The sequence below is a fragment of the Herpailurus yagouaroundi genome, unplaced genomic scaffold (assembly GCF_014898765.1).
Source record: "Herpailurus yagouaroundi ecotype Mexico unplaced genomic scaffold, PumYag 67681, whole genome shotgun sequence".
In the NCBI taxonomy this organism is placed as follows: Eukaryota; Metazoa; Chordata; class Mammalia; order Carnivora; family Felidae; genus Herpailurus; species Herpailurus yagouaroundi.
The window spans coordinates 5,719,746-5,745,332 of NW_024420481.1; the positions used below are offsets into that span (position 1 = coordinate 5,719,746).

A 25,587-nucleotide genomic window follows, 5' to 3' on the forward strand; every position below is an offset into this window, starting at 1 on the left:
CTTGGTGGGCCAGAGGTGAGTAGCATGAAATATTCAATGTGTGAATGGGAAGAATATTTAGCCAAAAATTCTTTATCCAGCAAGGCTGTCATTCAGAATAGGAGAGATGGTTTCCCAGACAAAACCTAAAGGAGTTCATGACCACTAAACAAGCCTTGCAAGAAATATTAAGGGGGACTCTGAGTGGAAAAAAAAAAAAAGAAGAGGACCAAAGGAAGAAAGACTACAAAGGACCAGAGAACATCACCAGAAACAACAACTCTTCAGGTAACACAATGGCACTAAATTCATATCTTTCAATAATCACTCTGAGTGTAAATAGACTAAATGCTCCTATCAAAAGATGTAGGATATCATATGGATAAAAGACCAAGATAATCAATATACTGCCTACAAGAGACTCATTTTAGACCTAAAGACACCTGCAGATTGAAATTGAGAAGATGGAAAAGCATCTGTCATGCTAATGGATATCAAAAAGAAAGCCAGAGTAGCCATATGCATATCAGACAAATTAGATTTTAAAATAAAGAATGTAACAAGATGAAGGACATTATATCATAATTAAGGGGTCTATCCATCATGATCTAACAATTTTAAATATTTATGCCCACACTTTGGAGAAGCCAAATATATAAATCACTCACAGACATAAGCAAACTCATTGATAATAATACCATTATTGTAGGAGACTTTAATACTCCACTTACAACAATGGACAGATCATCCAAGCATAAAATCAACAAGAAAACAATGGCTTTGAATGACACTGGATAGGATGGACTTAACAGATATACTTAGACCATTTTTTCCTAAACAAGCAGAATATACATTCTTCTCGAGTGAAAATGGAACATTCTCCAGAAGAGATCACACACTGGGTCAAAAATCAGCCCTCAATAGGTACAAAAGGATTGAGATCATACCATGCATATTTTCGAATCACAACAGTATGAAACTTGAAGTCAACCACAAGGAAAAATTTGGAAAGCCATCAAATACATAGAGGTTAAAGGACATCCTAATAAAGAATGAATGGGTTCACTAGGAGATTAAAGAGTAATTTTAAAAGTACATGAGAGACAATGAAAATGAAAACACATCAGTCCAAACCCTTTGGGATGTAGAAAAGGCAGTGCTAAGAGGAAAGTATATTGGATTTCAGGCCTATCTCAAGAAATAAGAAACATCCCAAATACACAATCTAACCTTACACCTAAAGGAACAGGAAAATGAACAGCAAATAAAGCTTAAAGTCAGCAGAACAAGGGAAATAATAAAGATGAGAGGAGAAATAAATGATATAAGAACAAACAAACAAAACCTGGTAGAATAGATCAGTGAAACTAAGATCTCGTTCTTTAAAAGAATAACAAAATTGATAAACCTCTAGCCAGACTTTTCAAGAAGAAAAGGGAAAGATAAAATCATGAATGAAAGAAGAGAGACTACAACCAACACCACAGAAATACAAACAATTATAGGAGAATACTATGAAAAGTTGTATGCCAGCAGACTGGGCAATCTTGAAGAAATGGAGATATTCCTAGACACTCAGAAACTACCAAAACTGAAACAGAAAGAAATAGAAAATGTATTTATTCATTTATTTTTTATTTTTTAAAGTTTATTTGAGAGAGAGAGTGTGAACAACGGAGGGAGGCCAGAGGGAGGGAGACACAGAATCTGAAGCAGGCCCCAGGCTCTGAGCTGTCTGTACAGAGCCTGACACGGGGCTTGAACTCACAAACCATGAGATCATGACCTCAGCTGAAGTCATAAGCTTAACTGACTGAGCCACCCAAGTGCCCCAAGAAATAGAAAATTTATACAGGCCCATAACTAGCAAATAAATTGAATCAGTTATCAAAAATCTCCCAGCAAACAAGGTTTCTGGGCCAGATGGCTTCCCAGGGGACTTCTACCAGGTATTTAAGAAAGAGTTAATACCTATTCTTCTCAAATTGTAACAAAAAATAAAAATGGAAGGAACACTTCAAAACTCACTCTATCAGGCTAGCATTACCTTGATTCCAAAACCAGACAAAGACCCCATTAAAAAGTAGAAATATAGGCCAATATCCCTGATGATGCAAAATTCTTAACAAGATGCCAGCAAATCTAATTCAACAATACATTAAAAGAATTATTCACTATGAATAAGTGGGATTTATTCTTGGGCTGCAGGGCTGGCTCAATATTCACAAATCAATCAACATGATACACCATATTAATAAAAGAAAGGATAAGAAGTATATGATCCTGTCAATAAATACAGAAAAAGAATTTGACAAAATACAGCATTCATTCTTGGTAGAAACCCTCAACAAAGTAGGGATAGAGGGAACACACCTCAACATCATAAAGGCCACATATGAAAGACCTCAATGGGGAAACAGAGTTTTTCCCCTGTGGTCAGGAACAAGACAAGGAGGCCCACTCTCACCATTAGTATTTAATGTAGTACTGGATGTCTCAGCCTTAGCAATAAGACAACAAACAGAAATAAAGGGCATACAAATCAGCAAAGAAGTCAACTTTTACTCTTTGCAGGTCACATGATACTCTATGTAGAAAACCCCAAAGACTTCACTAAAAATTGTTAGAACTAATACACGAATTCAGCAAAGTTGCAGAATATAAACTTGATGTGCAGAAATCTGTTGCACTTCTATACACCAATAATGAAGTAGCAGACAAATAAATCAAGGGATAAATGCCACTTGTAATTCCACCCAAAACAATAAGATATATAGGAGTAAACCTAAGTAGATAAAATTTCTGTATTCTGAAAACTATAGAAGACTTATGAAAGATATTGAAGAGGACACAAAGAAATGGAAAAATGTTGCATGCTCATGAACTGGGAGAACAAACATCGTTAAAATGTCTGTACTACCCAAATCAATCTACACATTTAATGCAATCCCTATGAAAATAACACCAGCATTCTTTGCAGAGCTAGATCAAACCATCCTAAAATTTGTATAGAACCATGAAAGATCCAAAATAGCCAAAGTAATCCTGAAAAAGAAAAAACTGGAGACCTAATGATTCTGAATTTCAAGCTATATTACCAACCTGCAGTCATCAAGACAGTATGGTACTGGCACAAAAACCGACATATAGATCAATGGAACAGAATAGAAAACCCAGAAATGGACCCACAACTATATGGTCAACTCATCTTCAACAATGCAGCAAAGGATATCCAATGGAAAAAAGACAGTCTTAAACAAATGGTGTTGGGAAAACTAGACGGCGACATATAGAATGAAACCGGACCTCTTTCTTAATCATACACAAAAATAAATTCAAAATGAATGAAAGACCTAAGTTTGAGATGGGAAACCATCAAAATCCTAGAAGAGAACACAGGTCACAACCTCTTTGACCTCATCCAGAGCAACTTCATACTAGACATGTAGCCAAAGGCAAGGGAAACAAATGCCAAAAATGAACTACTGGAACCTCATCAGCATAAAAAGCTTTTGCAAACTGAAGGAAACAATCAGCAAAACTAAAAGGCAGCCTATAGAATGGGAGAAGATATTTTCAAATGATATATCAGGTAAAGGGTTAGTATACAAAATCTCCAAAGAACTTACCAAACTCAACACTCAAAAAACAAATAATCCAGTTAAGAAATGGTCAGAAAACATGAATAGACACTTTTCCAAAGAACACATTCAAATAACTTACAGACACTTGAAAACATGCTCCACATCACTCATAATCAGGGAAATACAAATTAAAACCACACTGAGATACCACCTCACACCTGTCAGAATGGTTAAAATCCACAACACAAGTAACAACAGATGTTGGCAAGGATGTGGAGAAGGCAGAATCTTTTGCACTGTTGGTGGCAATGCAAATAGTGCACCTGCTTTGGAGAAAAATATGAAGGTTCCTCAAACCAGTAAAATAGAACTACCCTATGATCCAGTAATTTCACTACTAGGTATTTACCCAAAGGTACAAAAATAGAGATTTGAAGGGGTACTCACACCCCGTATGTATAGCAGGATTATCAACAATAACCAAAATGGTGATAGCCCAAATGTCCACCAACTGATGAATGGATAAAGAAGATGTGGTATATATACACAATGGAATATTTTTCAGCCATTAAATAAATGAAATCTTGGGGCACCTGGGTGGCTCATTTGGTTAAGTGTCCGATTTCAGCTCAGGTCATGATCTCGCAGTTCATGAGTTTGAGCCCTGAGTTGGGCTCTTTGCTGACAGCTCAGAGCCTGGAGCCTGCTTCAGATTCTGTGTCTCCCTCTCTTTCTACCCCTCCCCTCCTCCCTCTCTCTCTGTCTCTCTGTCTGGCTGTATCTCTCTCTCTCTCTCTGTGTCTCTCTCTCAAAAGTAAATAAACATTATAAAATAAAAAATAAAAATAAAAAAATGAAATCTTGCCATTTGCAATGATGTGGATGAAGCTAGATTGTATTATGCTAAGCACAATAAGTCAATCAGAGAAAGAAAAATACCATATGATTTCACTCATATGTGGAATTTAAGAAATAAATCATGTGAATATATGGGATGAAGTGGGAAAGAGAATAAAGGGAAACTAATAACAGGAGACTCTTAATGAGAGAGAACAAACTGAAAGTTGATGGAGGGAGGTGGGTGGGAGATGGGCTACATGTGCGATGGGTATTAAGGAGGGCACTTGTTTTGATGAGCACTGGGTATTGTATGTAAGTGATGAATCACTTCGTTCTACTTCTTAAACAATTTTTTTTTAATGTGAGAAACCGTTGGAGAGACCAAAGGTTGTCAAGAACTCTCTGTGTATGCATTTGTGTGTGTGCACATGTGTGTGCATAGAACATATTTTTCAGCTTAATGCATGGATTAGGCAGATACAACAATGGAAAAATAATTTGTGTGAGAGCTTTTGCATCCTATTACTCTTCTTTACATTGCCTTAGAATGATCATTGCTTATTTCGTTGGCACATAAATTGGCAGTAACATCGCAGATCATCTGGTGTCAGTGGGTTAATATCAGGGCATTGTAAAGACTCAGTAATGTTTAAGAAGCTGATGTGAATACGTGCAGAGTGATCAGCCATTCTAGAGTATTCCTTCATCCTATTACCCACAAAACTTCAGAGCTCATGGATTATAGACTAAGTAGACTGCCACTTTTAGTGCTGCTTATCCCCAAAACCAGAGTGACAGCAAATAAATATGTTTAATAGTGAGTGGTTCTTTCATGCCCGGTGCAAGCACTATCTCTTGGGACATATCCCCTACCGTCTAATGCAACATATGGGGCACAAACTGGTTAAAATTTGGCCCTTCCCAAATATACATAACCAGATAGGTACATGGTACTTCTGTGGGACCAAGAAATTGAATGCTAAAATAACTAGACACATGAGGAATACAGGCAACATAAAAGGAAGACAATAACTACCACATGAATAAGAATTATTGGAACAAAGAGACCAGGAATTTAAAATAAGAATAATAAATATCCTTAGAATAATAAAGAATATTAATATTGTGAAGCAGGAAATGAAGGGTATTAAAAACAAATATTTGGAATCAAAATGTTTAGTTGAATAATGCAGTAGAAATAAAAGAAAATATAATGTTGTAAATAGAAAATAAGAAGAATGAGGGAAAATTCTACTATAATATTTAAAATAAATATAAGTGATCTAAACTTACCAATATAAAGACAAATTCTGCAAGTGATATTTAAAAAAAAACAACAAAATATTATCTATAAGGACCCACTTAAAATAATAGAGAAAAGTTGAATTTAAACGATACAATTATGGAAAAGATATACCAGGCAAATAAGAGCTAAAGGAAAGTAAGGTAGTGTGTTAGTGTCAGTTCTTAAGAAAAACAGAACCAATTGTGTGTGGGGGGGGGCGGGCACTGGGGGTGGGTGAGGAGAGACAAACAGAGAGGGAGGGGTGAGGGAGAGAGAGAGAAAACAAAACTAAAACTAAAACCTTATTCCATGGTTCTCTGACATGTTTTCAAAGGATGAGATTAATTTGGGGCCATGAGCCAGGATTAGAAATAGGTACCCCTCCCTTGTGTTACAGGGGTTTAGTTAAGGCAAGCATTATCTTTTCCAACTCCATTCAGCTACTTGTCGTGGCATCTTAACCACTTTGTCTCCATTTCCTGGTCTCATTCATTGGAATTACAGGAGTCATCTTTCTTGCTTGGTGTGATCTAATCATCATTTCTCCTAGAGCTTGACTTGAGAAACAGTTATTTTGAATTGTTTTCTTCAAGGCAGTGTCTTATACATTATCATATCTTATTGTCTTCAAACTCTGACTTCCTCCCTAGAAAGCAAAGAAAGTAAAGTAAGCCAAGCAGTTGTTTTCTTATCAAGAATTCATAGCAGACCCATTTAACCCTAATTAGCATATCTCATTAACTGTCTCAAGAATGCAGACTGAATTGTTTTTGAAAAAGGGTCTCAAAAATCTTATCTTTTTGAGAAGACACATATTCCCATGCATCTGCTTTCTTAACTAACTCTCTTCTTTCTCTGTAAAATGATAAAAAACAAAATCTGAGTTTTACTGTCCATTTGGGCACTTCACATGCTCTGAATTCCTGCAATGATTACTAATATGTAATCATGTAAGCCTGGGCCCAGGTAAAGGGAATGATATCATATGACTTCACTCATATGAGGAATTTAAGATACAAAACATTAACATATGGGAAGGGAAGCACAAATAATATAAAAGCAGGGAGGGGGACAAAATATAAGAGACTCTAAAATATGGAGAACAAACAGGGTTACTGGAGGGATTATGGAGGGAGGATAGGCTAAATGGGTAAGGGGCATTAAAGAACCTACTCCTGCCATCATTGTTGCACTATATGATAACTAACTTGAATGTAAATTAAAGAAAATAAATTAAAAAATAGGGAGTGATAAGGATAGAGAGGGAGGCTGTCCTACTCTATGTTTAGCTTTAACACTTAGTAAGTACCTATTATCAGTAGTTCCCATACTAAGCACTTTAAGCAGATTTTCTTATTTATTAATAAGAACAGCCTATGAGATATATACTGTTATTATCTCTCTTCCACTTTTCATATGAGAAATTTTGAGCATAAAAAGATCAAAAACAGAGTCCAAGTGTCATAACTAGTAAGCAGTGGAAATAGGACTAGAGATCAGTCCTATGTGACTTTGAGCACACACTCTTCCACTAAATTATGCTGTATGATTGATAAAGAAACTTTTCCATCCTCCTGAAATAATGCTTTTTATTTTTTTATTTTTATTTTTTTATTTTTTAATTTTTTAACGTTTATTTATTTTTGAGACAGAGAGAGACAGAGCATGAACGGGGGAGGGTCAGAGAGGGGGAGATACAGAATCCAAAACAGGCTTCAGGCTCTGAGCCGTCAGCACAGAGCCCGACGCGGGGCTCGAACTCACGGACCGCGAGATCATGACCTGAGCCAAAGTTGGCCGCTTAACCGACTGAGCCACCCAGGTGCCCCGAAATAATGCTTTTTGAAAACACATTTCTCTTATTTAGTTCCTCCCTGGTTACTAGATAAAATATAAATCTCTTAGTAATGTATTCAAGGTGATCCATAATATGCACCATCTGTTTTGCTCAAGTACTTTGGGGCTCTTTTATTACCACTATTTCTTCTTCCCACCCTGCCACACACGCGCGCACACACACACACTGCACTTTCCTCATTGTATTCTTTAATGGCATTTAACCCTGTTTAGAATGCTCTTCTCTATCATACTGATTTCTATGTGTAGGTATCAAATGACTTTACCAAAACACTTAGGATGCAATAAAAGCCACATTTATTTATTTTGTTTGTTTTAAATAAAATTAAATTCAGTTTGAGCAGCCATTCATCAAGTCTGAGGGATTTTTTATGGGAGTGCCTTCTCCATTCTTATGGTTGTATTGGAGTTTCAAGGGCTTTTGAGTGTCCCTCTAATAGTCATCATTGCCTATTGCTTCTCTTTATAGTCACCTATTCCTGCTTTGAATCTGTTTCTCCACTATCTATCCTATGTCATAGCTCCCTAAAGTATTTCTTAACTTCTAGGCTCCATCCTTTGTCCAAAATGGTCCCTTGAAGGCAGGAAGTTCTGATAGTAATTTTACTCAATTCTGCCAAACTTGGTCATAAGGAACCATCAAGACTCACTAGGTAAGTGCTTTTTTACAGGATATCATTCAAGCATCCTTATTCAAGTTATCACATTCAAATCACTATTCTCTATAAGGCTCATATCTGATCTACTTCTGGCACAGTCCTTTTACCAGTCTCTAGAAATCAAGGTGCATAAGGACATGAACCTGTTCCCCTTAAACCTTTGAACCACCAAACTACTATTCTCTTTATGGTAAATTGCAACATTGGCTTCAAATTATTTTCATCCTTCTACCCATGTCTCCTGGCAAAGTGACTTTGATATTGTTCCATTAAGAGATTATTTTCTCTGCTGCTTGAAATCTGGATTTGGTCATGTGACCTGTGTTGGCTAATGTGATGTTATCAAATGTGACACAAACAAGATGCATGAAAAGTATTTGAACTTTGGACCTTTTTCTGTCTTGCTGCTCTTGGCACCCAGCACAGCAATCACCATGTAAAGAAGCCCAGGTGAGCCTTCTGGATAATTAAAAGGCCATGTTGAAAAGAAGTGAGGTATCATGGCCAAGAGAATGTAGACCTCTAGATAAGTGAATGAGATCATCATGGATCATCTACTCTCTACCTGATGAACTATAGACATATGAGTGAGGCCAATCAAGATTAGCTGAGCCAACCTATCACAAAAGCCTCAGAAGAAATATGAACTAAATAATAGCTGTTGTTTTAATTCACTATATTAATTTGCTAGGGCAGCCATAACAAAGTACAATAGACTGGGTGACTTAAACAACAGAAATTTATTTCCTCAGTTTTGGAGGCTAAAAATCTGAAATCAAGTTGTCAGTAGAGTTGTTTCTTCTGAGGCCTTTTTCCTTGGTTTCTAGATGCCTGTGTTCTCCTTGTGTCTCCAAGTTGTATTCCCTCTTGACATATATTCCCACACAAACATATGTTAGGTCCTAATATCCTTTTCTTATAAGGAAAATCATATTGGATTTGTGTATACCCTAATGACCTCATTTTAACTGAATTACCTTCTTAAAGACACTATCTCCAAATATATTCATATTATGAGGTACTTGGGTTTAGGACTTCAACATATGAATGGAGGCAGGCACAATTTACCTACAATAGTCAATAAATTGTCATTCCCTCTATGGGGTTTCCTTGCCCAAACAAGGTTATCTTCAGGGTGTCAACTCCTCCTCACTTGCTCTAAAGTATAAAATATCATTTATTCCTCTCCTGGAGTTAAGGAAACCCTAGATCTCTAAGATTTTCCTTTCTTCAGTGGGGATAAAAAGCACCAAGAAATTTTCTCATTAAACTGTAGAATTAATAAATTATCACACAAGATACCAGTTCTCCAGTGCCCTCTGCCATGTGACTTCTCTTAACTATACCAATTCTGAAAGATCTTTTACTTCTCTGAATTTCTATAGCCCTGGTACATTCTTACTACACCACTTGGTACTTAAATATATACTATCTTGCATTGTAATCCTAATTCATAAAATGTGACATCTCATCAAGTAGACTCTCAGAGTGTAGAGTTCTGTTAGATAATTTATATTTCCAACAAAAAAGTTGACTGTGCAATTGACACCCAATTACCTTAGTGATATTACATGTAGCAATCAATGACTCTAATAGCACCTATTTTCATTTTAGTTTGTATACGGTCTGACTTTCATACCTTCCATGGCCAAATGTGAAGACATTGTGTTTTGTTCCTTTTGTCATCATAAAAATGACCTCAAGTTTTACTGCTTATAATGAGATTCAGAAAGGTGATACCTAGAACACTAACAGTCTTTAGTGTTAGTACTTTATATTTTGAACTTCACAAAGATTATTTGAGAAGCAAAAATAGCTCTTGTAAATATATTTAATTTAAGACAATTAAATAAATTGCTATATTGCATATTATATCTAAAGCTAAACTCAGAACTTTTAGTTTTTTTTTCCCCATTTATGGGTGCATAAGGAAAAATAATATTAAACCTCAAAGGCTTTATGGCAGTTATTTGTTGCACACCAGAAAGGTTCCAATAAACATGCAAAGATATAAAATGATATTTTTTTATATCCTAGTTAGAAAGAAAACAGGTGCTATTATACCTATGAGATGCAATATCACTAAACTAATTGAAACCGGAAATCTTGAGTACCTAACAAGCTGCTGCAAGTAGGTCTGCTTTAAACTACATACTATTCTGACACATCTAAAAGACTTGTCTCTGAAGGAATAGAAATCTGGTGGATGACTACCTATTTTTATACTTAAATAGTGCCTCTGACTGTAGCTACTCAGGCTCCCCACCACCTTACTTAGTTTGGCCTCTTTGTCTACATCATCCAAGATAAATCCTTTCTGTTTTCTTCCAGCAATTACTTGTCATAATTTTCTTCAAAAGATAGTGCAGAGGGGCACCTGGGTGGCTCAGTCACTTGAGCGAGTGACTCTTGATTTTGGCTCAGGTCATGATCTCAGGGTTCCAGAGTTTGAGCCCTGTGTTGAGCTCTGTGCTGGCAGTGCAGAGCCTGCTTGGGATTCTCTATTTCCCTGTCTCTGTGCCCCTCCACTGATCATACTTTCTCTTTCTCTCTATCAAAAGTAAATAAATAAACATTAAGAAAAAGAGCTGGTGCAGAAATCGCCTTCTTGAACAATTAGTAATAATAATTACCATTTACTCTGTGCCAGGTTCTGTTCTAAATATTTCCATATATTAAGCCACTTGATCCTTTCAATAATCTTATAAGACTGTTGTTATTCTCACTTTTTATTCAGGAGGTAACTAGTCACAGGGAAACTGAATAAATAATTCAAATTTCATAGCTAGCAAGTGGAAGAAGGAAGATGCAAACAGAAAGAAGTCTGTCCCTAGATCTCATGTTTTAACAATTATGCCATGATGCTATGATGGATTTGTTCTGATTGTATTCATACTCATATATACATTTTAGATATTCTTAATATCTACTATAAGCCAGATACTATGTTATATACTCATAAATGTTATGTCAATTAGTCTTCAAAACATCTCTGAGGTAGCGAGAGAGGTATTGGGTACTTGGTTATTCATAGTTCACACAAATATGTAAAGATTGTACCAAGTTAAAATTATCCATCAAATTTCCTTAAATTGTTCATTAAAAGTATTCATGGTTTTGTGTATGTATCACTGTATGATAATCCTTATGCACATTAAAGTTTCAGAGTCCCTGAGCTAAACTAAGGAAAAGAACAAAAACAAAAGGAAACATTGTATATTGGTGCCAAAAAATTAAAATCTTACTGACTTTGAGATAATTAGCCAATCCCTAGAAGAAGATGGCAGATGAGTAGAAAATTCTAATGTTGCTGATGGTCTGCACATTTTACATTATTTTTATGTTAGTCTCTATAACCTTAACATGTATTATCAGTTTTGTTTGGTATGATGATTACACAAGACAGTGCAATTATACCTCAGGGGTGATTGAGGTTTTAGTTTATTAGAGTTAGCTTCTAAGTTAAATGTATAAATATAATGTGACTCTACTATACTATTATTATCATCATTTGCAGATGAAGAAATTGAGAGTCCAGGAACTTAGGTGACTTGCCCAAGATCACCCAGCTTAGAAGTGATGGAAGTAGATTCTAGCCTGATTGCAAACCACATTCTGTTTCCACTATAGCAGGCTTTTTTCTGGAGGAAGTATACTATGGCTATTAAGAGCTCTGGCTCTGAATCTAGATGGCCTGTGTTTGAAGTCTAGTCTGACATTGAGTGTGAGAAAACTAAATTCTTTGTGCATCAGCTTCCTTACTGTAAAATGTGAATAGTGAAGATAATGGTAATATTATACTTTCTTCATAATATTGTGAAAATGAAATGAAAAAGAAACTGCACATAAAACACTTCAAAAATGCATGTCATGTGATAAGTGCAAAATACCTTTTATTATTAATTATCTAGTTTGTGTCCACAGGCCCAACTTCAGTAACATGAGGTGGGGGGAAGTAAGTAGAAATTCTATGCTGATTGAACATTAGGAACTTTTGCTTCCTTGTGTCACCCACAATCAGCCTTACAAACAATAGCAAGAAAACACAGCTTTGATTACTGTGCTCTACTATCCAATAAAGGCCAAACCTGCTGTGTTCCCAGTTCAAAAGACCTTATATAAACATCTACTTCTACAATAGCCTTCCCAAATACGTGAATGCAGATGCACTTGCTATATAAATAGCACACCTAAACATATCAGTCTAGGAAGCAGATGGAGAATGTACCTAATTGTGCTAACATTTATGTTGTTAGTATACTCTCCTGAGCCACCATTACAAGATTCTTGGTGGTCTCTTTTCCCCTCTTTGGAAAGCTGCAATTCCCATCAACAGTGGCACGAATTATATATTTGCATCAGGAGACACATAAACTTCAAACAAACTGTCAGAATGAGTATGCTTGGGCTGTAGTTTGATAAACAAATGTATTACAACAAACACTGAGTAAACCCCATCCTCCTACCTCCTTGTAGGATGATCAAAACAGTTGTAAGTTTTAAACAATATAGATCATTATATTGTGCATCACTGAGCCTGATTTTTTCTCTGGAGATGTGGATATAGGGATGGTGCCTGGGATCCTGAGGCCTTGTGGAGACTGGTTAGTGTTAAAATTATAAAGAGAAGACTTTGGATTCTCTCTGGAAGAAGTGTGTTAGGGCAGTGGGAGACTCACAACAGGGGTATTGAGAAAAAGCTTCTGTTTAAAGACCAGTAAATATTAGTCCAGAGCAGTCTTCTTTAACTATGGATAGGTAACAGAATTGCTTCAGATGTTACAAAACACAATCACCAAATTTTATCTCAGACCTATGGAATAAGAATTTTCAGGGTGAGAATATTTTCATCAAAAAACTAAAACCTCAGGGCACCTGGGTGGCTCAGTCAGTTAAGTGTCCAACTCTTGGTTTTGGCTCAAGTCATGATCTCAGGGTTTGTGAGTTCAAGCCCTGCATTGGGCTCCATGCTGACAGTGCAGAGCTTGCTTGGGATATTCTCTTTCTCTCTCTCTCTCTCTCTCAATAAATAAATAAACTGAAAAAAAAAATACAAGGTCTTCCGTGAGTCTTCTCTGCACCCTGGATTAACTACCACTGTATTGTGCACCTTAGGATACAGGATTTCCAAAAGAACTTGTCAAAAATTAAAAAGCAAGCCCCTTACCCACCCTCAGATTCTGATTAAGATTTTGTGGTGGGCTCTGGAATCTGCACCGCCAGGTGCCAATTTGATTACTAGTGTTTAGGAAGTAATAAATTAAAGCATGATTATAATGAGGATTTTGATCCCTAGAAGAACCTGGTATATTTGAGAGTTAAATACCTAGGCATTAGGTAAATACCTGTCTTGTATATAACACTGAGCTAGACTTCTCTAACTCAAGAGTGGTGATGGAAAATATGTATAAAATATGGGTCTTGTAAATAGAATATTTCTATGCTCTTGAAAAGACACATTTTGCCTATAGAGACTAATATAGCAGGGATTTGGTTATGAGGAGGTTGGGTGGTAGACATGGTGGATCAAGGGTTGATAGCTCAGTAAAACCCTTTCCACAGCTCCCTTAGCTCCTTCCCTTTATCCTAAATACTTCTACGTTGACCACCTCAATTTACAGCTGGCGCTCTGGGCAGTGAACACCATCAAACTTCTGTAACCAGTTTATTCTGAGAGGAATGGATTGGCTTCCCAAACCAAGCTTCTTCATTTCTTTCCCTCCTCTGGCTGTCATCCCTTTCACTGTAGTAAAGATACTGCCTCTTACCTCTCCAAAAATAGGTGTAAATTGCTCTCTATAGGATACCTGAATGAGTTATCAGTCAAAGAAGGAACAACACCTTTTCACTCTAGAGGTGTGACTGCTCTTTGTAGGAGGGAATGAGCACAGTAGTTCTCCCACTTACCTTGCCCAAATATAAAGTCTACACCCTTTCAACTCCAGCCCAAGGCTGCATTTCCAGATGCTGCATTTCTGCCTTTTAGGGTAATTTTCTCTTGTCAGATTAGTTGCCACTCTGCATTGTGCCACCTTTTACCAGTGTTCGTTACCATCCATTTTGTGCTACAAAGACAACCATTACTGTCACAAACCAAACATGTTGTTTCAAAACCAAGTGACTGGTCTTTGTATTCTGAGTTACAGCTCTATAATGGCAAGCTATTTTGTTGGCTTTTTTTTTCTGGCTTAAACCTTAAGTAAGTTTTCATAGATCTTCACTCTGTCCATTATCCACTGAATTCTACCTTGACTTACAGACTCTGAGATACTTTCTACATTATACAAATAGCCCAAAGAGGAAAGCCTGTTTTCTGACAGTCATATGCTTGCATTGTATTTTTAGATATTTTGATATCTGTATTCTCCTTGGATTATCACAAAATTCTCAGATATAGGTTAAATAAAGGCAATCACTCCTAGTTTACAGATAAGAAAATTAAAGTAAAATGTTTAAGTGATATATCCCTAGTCACACAGTTTAATACTAAATAACACTTTAGGTGAGAACCCAGATCATGTCACATCTGTTTCAGTATTTTTCTTGCATTTTTAAGATGAAATAGCGGTTCTATATTGGACTCTAGATATATATTAAGATGGCAGAGACTGCTAGTTACCTAACCTACATCCACTTATCCCGTCTTCTTTACCAACAAAACTATTATTTTTTAGGTGTCATCATATAATGAGATATAAGATTATAATTCCTAGTGTGTAAGAGATGCTTCATCAAAAATCCACTTCCTTCTGTTTTAAGGCACACAGGTGGACTACATTTTATAGCCTTCTGTGCTATTAGCTTTGATAATGTCAACTGAGTTGTAGCCAAAGGAATGTGAATAGAAGGAATTCCTACCTCTTCTGGGCCTTGGAATTTAATAAAAGGATATCTCCAAATTATTTACCCTTTCCACCTGCCAGATGCAATATTTGTGATGAGGGTTTAGGGAATGACAACACCACAAGATGGAAGGAGCCTGAATTCTAGAATCACCATGTGAAAGAGAGCTGTCCACAAATCAGCAAATCTGCCTTAGACAAGAGGTGAGAATGCACCTCTATTGGCGTGTGAGTCATCTGTTTTGGCTTAACTAAAATGCAACAGCCTCATCTATTATATTTAGGCTTTTTTGTGGATTGGTATTGCCATATTGTAAAGTTCTGAAAAAGTGATATTGACATAAAATTTATTGGGTGAAATTTCTGATACAGCTCCAGAAATAGGGATCAAATAGGGAAAGTACCCCTTTCATGATTGGAAAAATCTGCTTTCTACATCTTTGAATATGGACACATTGTCTGGACCTCTAATAGCCATATTAGAACATGAAGTGGATTCAAAGATAAAGCCATATATAAAGATTGGTGAAACAAATATACAAGGATCCTAGGTCATTGATTGCCTAGTTGTACCACCATGCTAGCTTTAGAATGTCTGTCTATTGGACTTTTTTTATGTGAAAGAATTAAACTTTGTATATTTAAACTACTATTATTTTGGGTTTTCTGTAGAGGCAGGTAAACCTAATCTAGATGAAAATGCAAGTCAGACTTTTCCTATCGTAGAATTAATAGAGAAGCCTCTGTAGGTCTAAATCTAACCCTCTCCACCATTTTTTTGGTAGAAAAAAAAATTTTTGCTAGAAAATCTGAAATCCCATACCACAAGACTAAGCCTTTGATACAAATTCGTGATTCTCTAAGAGTTGTTCTTCTACATCACCTATGAGCTTGTTAGAAACACAGATTTAGGGGCTTCACTCTGACTCACTAAATTAAAATCACTGAGAATGGAGCTCAAGAAACTGTCTTCTGACAAGTTCTCTAGGTGATTCTTATGCATTGTAAAATGTGAGTGAGGAATTTTCCCAGAAGCATCTGTTAGTACTCAATTATTATTTGAATTACATAATCATTAAAAAATTGATATGGATTAGTGATTTTCACTACAGGCTACACATTAAAATCACCTAAGGAACTTTAAAAAAAAAAACAACCTGTTCCAGGGTGAAATTATCACATAAGCTGATGGCACAGTTATAGTTATGGGTGAAGTGTTCTAGCTGGTCACTGGTCATCCAGGAAGCATAAGGTAGATATCAGACTAAAAGTAGGATGAAAGTACTTGCCTGAATTAGCCTGCAGGGGTTTTTTATGGGCAATGAGTGGAAAGAACTTTGTAAATTGTTGTTTTATTTTACAAATATATTAGTTTTCTCAACTGCATTCAGAAGCTAGACAAATACTATTATTAGTAATGACAACAATAATACCAGATAATTTTTACTGAACATTTTGTAGTATACAACTAGAAGATTTGCTGGCACTCTAGGGATTATTGGTTTCTGTGGTTTTATCCAAATGAGTATGGGCATACTGCAGAAAGCAGTGATTGTTGTTTTTGGAGACTGTTAAAAATGAAGCCTTCAGTTCTCTAAAATATTGTCTACATCCTATAAGGAAACTGGCTTCTTTAAATGGTCATTTACCTGTTGAAGACATATCAGTCTGTTAATGATTATCCTTCTCCTCCACTAAACAGTATTGAATATTAGAATCCAAAGTGGGTAAATGCTTTTCTGTTTTTCAATTATTCCAATTACAATAAATATGCAATAAATCATCTCCAGAGAGTTAAATTTTGATGAGATTTTATGTGCACATATGCACACCCTTTGAATTCATGAGCCCCTTGTTTACTTGGTATCATTAGCCACATGAGATCTTTGTTTATTCCTTTGGTTGCTAATATTTACTGGACCTCCTACAAACAAATCAGATTAATGGAGAGAATTTTTGGAACATGGAATTTTGATGCTGCATTGTTTGCTTCCTATAACTGAAAACAAGGAAAGTAAGAGAGAAAATAAGCAGGAACAATATAGATAGAAATTTAGAACCAGTTAGCTGAAATCCAACTGATGAAACAAAACAAGCTGCATTGTTCATTCATAATACTAAAAGGATACTTCAGTTTATAAAAAAAAAATATTTCTGGCTTCTTTATTTAGGAGGCCTCCCAAATGCATGTTAAGTGTTTACATTCTCTTACAGAGCAGATAGGCTGAGAGGAGAGAAAAGGAAAAAAAAAAGGTGAAAGGACACATACACGAGGGGGGTAACTTTCTCACGTATTCCGTGAAGAAATACTGTGTTGAAACCCTTGCTTTCTTATGTTTGAAAATGCTTTAAAATTTTTTTAACGTTTATTTATTTTTGAGACAGAGACAGAGCATGAATAGGGGAGGGTCAGAGAGAGGGAGACACAGAATCTGAAACAGCCTCCAGGCTCTGAGCTGTCAGCACAGAGCCCAACGTGGGGCTCGAACTCACGGACCGCGAAATCATGACCTGAGCTGAAGTCGGCCGCTTAACCGACTGAGCCACCCAGGCGCCCTGAAAATGCTTTAAATGTTCTGAGGAAATAGAGGAATTCAGGCCCCTCGCAGATAATCTCAAGCAAAAAGTAGCTTTGAAAATTCTAGGAGGGATAAGGGTTATAAAATGCAGTTTAGCTTAATTCTTTCAGAGTTAATTAGATATTCTTTAGAAAACAGGTAGGAAAAGAGTTGAGAGAAGTGGGAATTTATAGAGAAAATGGAAGCTAACCAAGCTGGTAATTTAGTCATCCAGACAGCCATGCCCCTTCTGAAATAAAGGCAGTTATAAGGGACTGTGACTATTAAATAGAAGAAGGAGGAAAAGGGATAGCCTTATCTTTTTCCACATTACATATATATTTATTTATTGCTTATGACTTAGGGGAGAAACACTCAAAGAATAGGGGTATAGGGAAAAAATAGCAAGTTGAGACCTTATACTTATGCGGCCAGAACTATTTACCAAGAGATAAGCAGAAACAAACAATAAGAAATATGTCAGCAATGACTCAATTGGAGCCAGGCTGCACTGAGTGATAGGAAGTTTTGTGCTGGTGCAAACCTATGGAGAAAAGTACAAGATGGCCTTTCATAAGCAGAGCAAGGTCAATGCTGGATGAAACTGAAGCATAGAGGAACAAGTGTGTAAAGGTGACAGGTTTCCTAGTTCTCATTGTCTTACCATTTGTAAAGAATTGTGCGATCTATGAGACCAGCCCAAGTAGGCCTCTGATCCTTGGAAGTGACTCAAAATCAGGCCATAACCTTGATTTCATTAAGTAGAGAGCTGTTAGTCATGCCAGTGAGTATTGGGTCTGGCTATGGGTATTCCAAATGTAAGTGGCTTAAGTAGAATAGAATTTGTTTCTCTTCTATGTAAAGGAATCTTAATGTCCAGTGTTGGTATGTCAGCTGCATATTCATGAAAAACTTGGTCTTATTCTGCCTTGTGAGCTTTATGTCACATGATCCAAGATGGCTATTCAACTCAATAAGATAAGAAAGATAAACTCACTTCCATTAAAGATAAACTCACTTCTCAGATGTTGCCCATGACACTTTTTATGTATCTCTGTAGCCGGAACATGGTCACCTAGCCACATATAACTTATAGGAAAACTAGAAATTATAGTCATCATTCCAGGCAGCTATGTTTCCAACTAAAAATCAGTATTTAAGTAATTAAGGAACAGGAGTAAAACAGAAATTAGGCAAATGAGGAGTCTTTGCTGTCTCTAACACTTAACATACAAGATTAAAAGAGATTTTTTTTTTGTTTTATACTACAAGTTATAAAATGCAAAGAAGAGGATTCTTTGTTGTTTCTTTGCTGGATTCAGTTCAAGAATAGCTTATTTAGCACCTAAAAAAAATACAGGAATTTTCAATCCACAGGAGAGGAAAAGCAAAAACAAACAAAAACAAAAAGAAAACAAGAAAAAAAAACCCTACAACACAGAAAGTGATAAGCATTATCAGAAATGTTTAAGTGAAATACTGTGCATTCTAAATAAGAGAGAGATAAATTCTAGTGAGAGCATTAGGTAAAGAAATATCTAAGACTAAGGTTAGACAAACTATGGTCTTGGAGGCCAAATATGGCATGCCGCTTGTTTTTATAATAAGGTTTTATTGGAACACAGCTATATTCATTCATTTGCATATTGTCTACAGTAGCTTTTACACTATGACAGCAGAGTTGAATAGTTATGACACAGATCATATGGCCCACAAAGCCTGAAATTTAATATCTGCCCTCTTACCAGAGAAAAGTGATATTTGAGACTGCCTTTAAAAAATTCTAATAAGAAAGGCACTGCAAGCAGGAGACAGTTTGAGTAAAGGAAGCAATGTGAGAAAATTCTGGATGTGTTTGTTCATATAAGGAAATTAGAGTAAAATCTATAATACACAATGAGTGGTATCCATAAAAAACTTTACTGTGTAAAATGTGGGGTTTTTTTGTTTTTGAGAGATTAATGGAAGGACTAGGACAGGCCTATTCAGCTAGCTTGCCAGGGATTTGGTTAAACAGTTCAAATTTTTTCAGGTTCTGGCTGCAGTTTGGCAATACCTGGTGGGTGACTAACAAGGGTCTTCTAGGACAGGAGAAGTAACTTTCAGAATATACCAATATTTGGCACATGTTTCATTGGACAGATCCAGGAAGATTGGATAAGGCTGGTGACATGGCCTACATCTCTCTGCTTCCCAAAACTGGGTTTCTTATTCTCCAATCAGGCCAATAGTCTTCTTCACATCTTGCCTCTTACTTTCGTGGCCCAAGCTAAGAACTTTAACTTCACTATTTTCAAATGGGCCTACACAGAAGGTGGGAAGCAGTGGCCCATCAAGTTAGGCCTATTTGCTTTATTGTAGGGCATATTACCACAGGGTTTTACATTAGTTTAGTTGGTTGCAGAATAGGGTCCTTGGGAGACTAGCTGTCAAACTAAGGCTGAAACACATTATGGAAGGTGTTTAATGACATACTAAGGAATTTGGACTTCATTCTGTAGGTAATGGGGAAAAATTAGATAACGTCTTTAAAAATTATTTTTAACTAAGGGATAACTTGTCTCTTATAGATAGAAATAACCAAAGCTGTGGGAGCTTTATTATTTTAAATAATAAAAGGCATATTCATAAAAATTAGAGGATGACAACTCTTGGGAAAAGAATTGCTTTGTATCTTATCATGAAAAGAATAGCAGGCTATGTCCTATATTTTCAAACCTATTTCATTGAAAACAAGCATCTAGAGGCTGCAGGCACATTTGTTGAGCTGATGAAGGAAGTAAAGGAAGTAAAAGAGTAAAAGAGGAAGATTTCAAGTCCACAAGATTATGAGCTACCTGAAGGCAGACAATTTCATGTCTGAATCCTCAGAACCTAGTAGCATGCTCAGCATATCCTGTTAATATACAAGGACACTTAGGTATAGATTTTTTATGGATACCACTCATTGTGTATTATAGATTTTACTCTAATTTCCTTTCCATGAACAAATACATCCAGAATTGGTTTTAACGTAGTTGATCCTATCTTGCTTATTTTCCTCAACACAAAGTAAAGGCATATTAGCACATCTGATTAATGAAGCTCCCTTTTGCTAGATCCTAATGACTGAATCTAGGAATCATTTCCCATACATATGCACCATATGGGTCTGTAACCCATTGGTGACAAGACATCTCCTGAGTGAGTGTGTGTGTGTGTGTGTGTGTTAATTGGTAAGATTGTATTCTTAATATTCACCTACTGCTCTCTGCTCTGGGATTTTAACTCTTTTAATTGTTTTTAATTAATACCACACAAAGTACACTAAAGTACATTAGACAAATTCTTCCTTCTAAATAAGTATGGGGAACATTTGTGAAATTCAGCTTTCATGCCTTACCTGTATATTCAAAGATGAAAAATAAACTTTCTCAACATCAGTGAAAGTTGCTGTTGAGATTTGGAAAAGGCCTTTGGCTAATTGTCAGCCAAAGGTATGTGATTTTCATCACTCAAAATTCAGCAAATAAATACCCTACTTCCTTTTGCTTTCTAACGCCTCTCCAGGGCAACATGAATTTTTTTTGAGACTCTACTTTGTAATGTACCAACCAAAAGGCAAAGCGACCTACTTACAATAGCTTCAGATTTCCAATTCCATTAGTGCTTTAGTAGCATATCTGAATCTTTGCAAAGTTGCAAAAGAATGAAGTTTGGCTTCAGGATTTTTGAATTGCCCCATGTGACAGTTTTCTCCAACTGCTTTTAGTTCCTGGTGTCCTCATTATAATTCTGGCTTCTCTGGAGAACCGTGACCCATGCATCAGCCATCTTCTGGTCCTGATGGAAGCATCTAGAAAATTTCAGGAACAGTGTCCTTGACATCACTGAACAATTGAACCAATGTCTGTCACTGTAGTAGTAATACCCTACTTCCAGACAGTTTGTTTTATGAAAAAGAACAAGTCATTATTTTTTAAGCAATTGAGCTCAGTTTCTTTTATTTAGAGATGATAACTGTGCCAAATGACACAGACTTGTTGCCAGCAGAATAGTACAAGCAAGTGTAGGTGCTTTAATAGAAGACTCTAAGACATGAAAAATAGGCGCAAGAAAGGGTTTCACCTATGGGCTTTTGCTCTACTTTGGTGAAAATAGTAGTCATATTATATAACAGCTGCAGCAGGAAAAAAAAGCACGTGTTCTGGCATATGAAGAACTAGGGTTGAATCCCAATTTTGACACATACTGGCATGTAAACTTACATCAACATGAAGATGATTTTGGAGGTTTGAAATAGTGAATAGCCCTGCTGGTGGCTTGCTGTGCACATTGTATTTAGTGTTTTCAAGGCAGAATGCCCATATCCTCATTCTGGAATCCTAATTATATTCCATATTGCATTTTACCTCTTCTCCTCTTCAGGCCTATTTGTAAGCTTCTAGTCTGAGATTCATTCCTTACACATTTTGACATCTGCTGTCAATCACAGAAGGGAAACATCAAATTATATGTTGGGACCAAATGTGATAGGTTTCTCTGGTTCAAGAGAGTTAATTTATAAAAGTTCTAATAAAATACAGAGTTTATTTGAACTTGCCATTCCATGAATAGTAAGCAAATGTCTTTAAACAAAGTGTGACTTGGGACTGAGAGACATGAATCAAGCATCCTTAAATGTGAATGAAGGCTGATTAATGATCTTGCTTTGTTGGTTGTTGCCACTAATGTTTAGTTGCTTGTGTATGCTTTGTTCACATGATTCTCACATCCCTTGTTTTCATAAATATTTCATAATAAATTCAAAGGCAGTCCATGACCAGGTAATAACAAATGTGAGATGACACATTAGGAAGATACATGGACATTTTGAACATAAATTCTATAGCAAAGCTTGATTCACATCTTATGGTCACTCTAAAGAAATAACATTCACAGAGAAGTATGAGTCTACAATTAGCATGGACACCTTAAATTAGTAGACAATTCTCAGTGGAAAAGGAAGAGAATAGCAACTCCATTTTTTCCAGACTTTCTGCATACTCTCCACTATTTAAAAAAATGTATTTAGGGGTGCCTGGGTGGCTTAGTTGGTTAAGCATCTAACTCTTGGTTTCGGCTCAGGTCATGATCTCACGGTTCATGGGTTCAAGCCTTACAGCTCTGTGCTGGCAGTGCGGAGCCTGCTTGGGATTCTCTCTCTCTCTCTCTCTCTCTCTCTGCCCCTACCCTGAGCATGTGCTTGCACTCTCTCTCTCTCAAAATAAATAAATAAACTTAAAAATATTTTTAAAATTGTACTTAAATTCTAGTTAGTTAACATACAGTGCAATATTGGTTTTAGGAACAGAATTCAGTGATTCATCACTTACATACATACTTACATACAATACCCAGTGTTCATCACAAGTGCCCTGCTTAGTACCCCATCACTCATCTAGCCCATCCCTCACCCACCTCCCTATTCCCTACTCTTAAGTGTCTAGAAGTTTTATTTCAAGTGTTAAATAAGGACCAAGTTTCATGCACAGTGCATACTTAATTATCCTCCTTTGGGTAGCATATATTGTATTTTTAGCCACAGTACTGGTCCTGGGTAAAATTTTCAAGTTTCCAAATTAAATGATCTCCCATTTACCTTTTGGTTTCTTGTTCTCTCCTTTGGCCCACCCCCCTCTAATGATACTCATAGAGTTCACACTGATGTCTCCACTGTAGAATTGGTCTTTTCTTTCATTTATCCTCAATCCAACTCCACCCTATACTTCAGAATCCGATTTACCTGGGTATTACCTCTGAATTACTTGGCATCAGCTTCCTGAGAAACTATAGGAGGTGCAAATGTCAATTACCAACATTGGTTTTGTGTGTTTAGTTTCCTATATAGCCTGTGTACATTTTGGCTGGGGCTTTCAGAGCCTTAACTCAAAGTATTGATTACTGAGAAAATTCCAAATCCAAGTACTATGAGGCATCTAATGGGGAGAGATTGTTTTTTTTTAATTTTATTAGGTCTTTTATTTTATTTACAGAGAGAGAGAGAGTGCACAAGTGAGTGGGGGAGGGGCAGAGAGAGAGGGAGACACAAATCTGAAGCAGGCTCCAGGCTCTAAGCTGACAGCACAGAGCCTGATGTGGGGCTTGAATCCACAGACTGTCTGTCAGATCATGACCTGAGCCAACATCAGACGCTTAACCGACTGAACCACCCAGGTGCCCCTAATGGGGGGAGATTTTTCAACAGGAGTGTGTTTTCTGGCATCCTTAAAATCACACCATGTAGACATTGCCTAATTTACCTACACATAAAACTGACCCAACTGAGCAGCAATCTCCTTGAAGCAATCAAGAAGCTGAGATGTTCAGAGGAATGTCTTCTTAAGAGCTTACCTTTCTTAACACGGTGAAATAATACTGATTACTGTAGTTATTTTTATGATTTTTTCCCTTGAACCACAAAATAGGGATTCAAAAGATGCTTCTTTCTGTTGAACATTACTTTGGCCAACTATATTTGATATTCCTCTTTATTTAAATAAAACTTGTTGAGTCATGCAGCCATTAATGGCTAAGTAAATTGAAATCTAGCTCTCTAAAATTTATTTCTTCCTCTCAGGATCCCCCAGTACTTGTTCATTAATTCAAAGAGGCATTTATTAAACATGCCCTGTTATGTGATGAAAACTATGTGAAATCTAGGTACAAAGTGATGACTCACAGTTGCTAGTCTTAACAAGTTCACAGTATAATGAGGAAGATTCTCAAGTAATAAACACATAATGAAGTAGAGAGTGGTAACTTATCTGGTAGGAGGTACAAAAGTCAGAGACAGTAAGCTGAGCTTCTGGCAGCTGGCCTTACCAAAATTGGGAATTCAGAGTGCTGTGACAGGGTAAGATATTAGAGACAAAGTGTAACAGCAAAACCACAACTGCTTTTGAAATGAGATAGACCTATATTATACAATCTGTTTGAGTCCTTAGTTTAATTGTCTGTACAAGCATGTCCTGCATGACGTTAATTTTTTTTCATAAGTGTTTATTTATTTTTGAGAGACAGAGTATAAATGGGGAAGGGGCAGAGAGAGAGAGAGGGAGACATAGACTCTGACGCAGGCTCCAGGCTCTGAACTGTCAGGACAGAGCCCAATGCAGGGCTGGTGAGACCATGACCTAAGCCAAAGTTGGATGCTTAACTGACTGAGCCACCCACATGCCCCCTGCATGACATTTTAAAATGAGGATTGTAAATGATTTAAAAGGGGTTACTAATTTAGAATTTTCATGTCTTTCAAAACATGCCTCAGACATAAGTCCTAGATTTGGGGGAATCTTCCAAGGAGTTACTGTGGCCCACTTTCTGCTATAATTTTCTCATGATTATAATCATACTAAAGAACTGACAGTCTTACACTTTTACTCTGAGGAGATAGGACTATAGGAAAAGAAATGAATAAAAAATACTTGAGTTTGTTAGAAGGGGTATTAACTCGTCCTTCCATAAGAATAAAGCATGTCTCAGATTCAGTAACTTTTAAATCTCTTTGAAAAGGTTAACATTTTGGTTTTAGAGATTTGAGCGATAACCCTTATTCATCAAAGACTCCATTCTTTGCAATGTATAACATTTGTAATAACTCCACCTTCATTTAACAATGATGTAGAAATGTTCTTAGTGGGTATGTATTTTCGTATGAAAATGTATAGAGTTATTTCTATTAGCAATAACATATGGAGACATTTGTAGATAAAGATATAGATAGATGCAGATAACATTTGGTAATAAAAGACATTACCAAAATTGGTACATTTACATTAAAGATGAAGATAGTTCTTAGAGGGAAATTATCAGGAATACTTAGTTGTTGAGTGCCATAGCAAAAACTCAGAATACTGATAATCTTGTCAGGCTATCTCTGGGGACAAATAGGGATGTAAGGCCCTTTCTCTAGACAGAGAGTCTGATAGTTGGGAAATAGTTCAGATCCTGACTATGGGTATA

The 25,587-nt window shown here is 36.5% G+C and overlaps 1 long non-coding RNA gene across 1 annotated transcript; it reads left to right on the top strand.

The window, feature by feature from the left end:
* The first annotated feature begins 3,892 nt into the window (after positions 1-3,892).
* Positions 3,893-11,655, top strand: LOC121025546 (uncharacterized). The gene is made up of 3 exons (XR_005788100.1): positions 3,893-4,015; positions 9,934-9,937; positions 11,645-11,655. It is a non-coding gene; the product is annotated as an uncharacterized LOC121025546 (long non-coding RNA).
* The last annotated feature ends 13,932 nt before the right edge of the window (positions 11,656-25,587 follow it).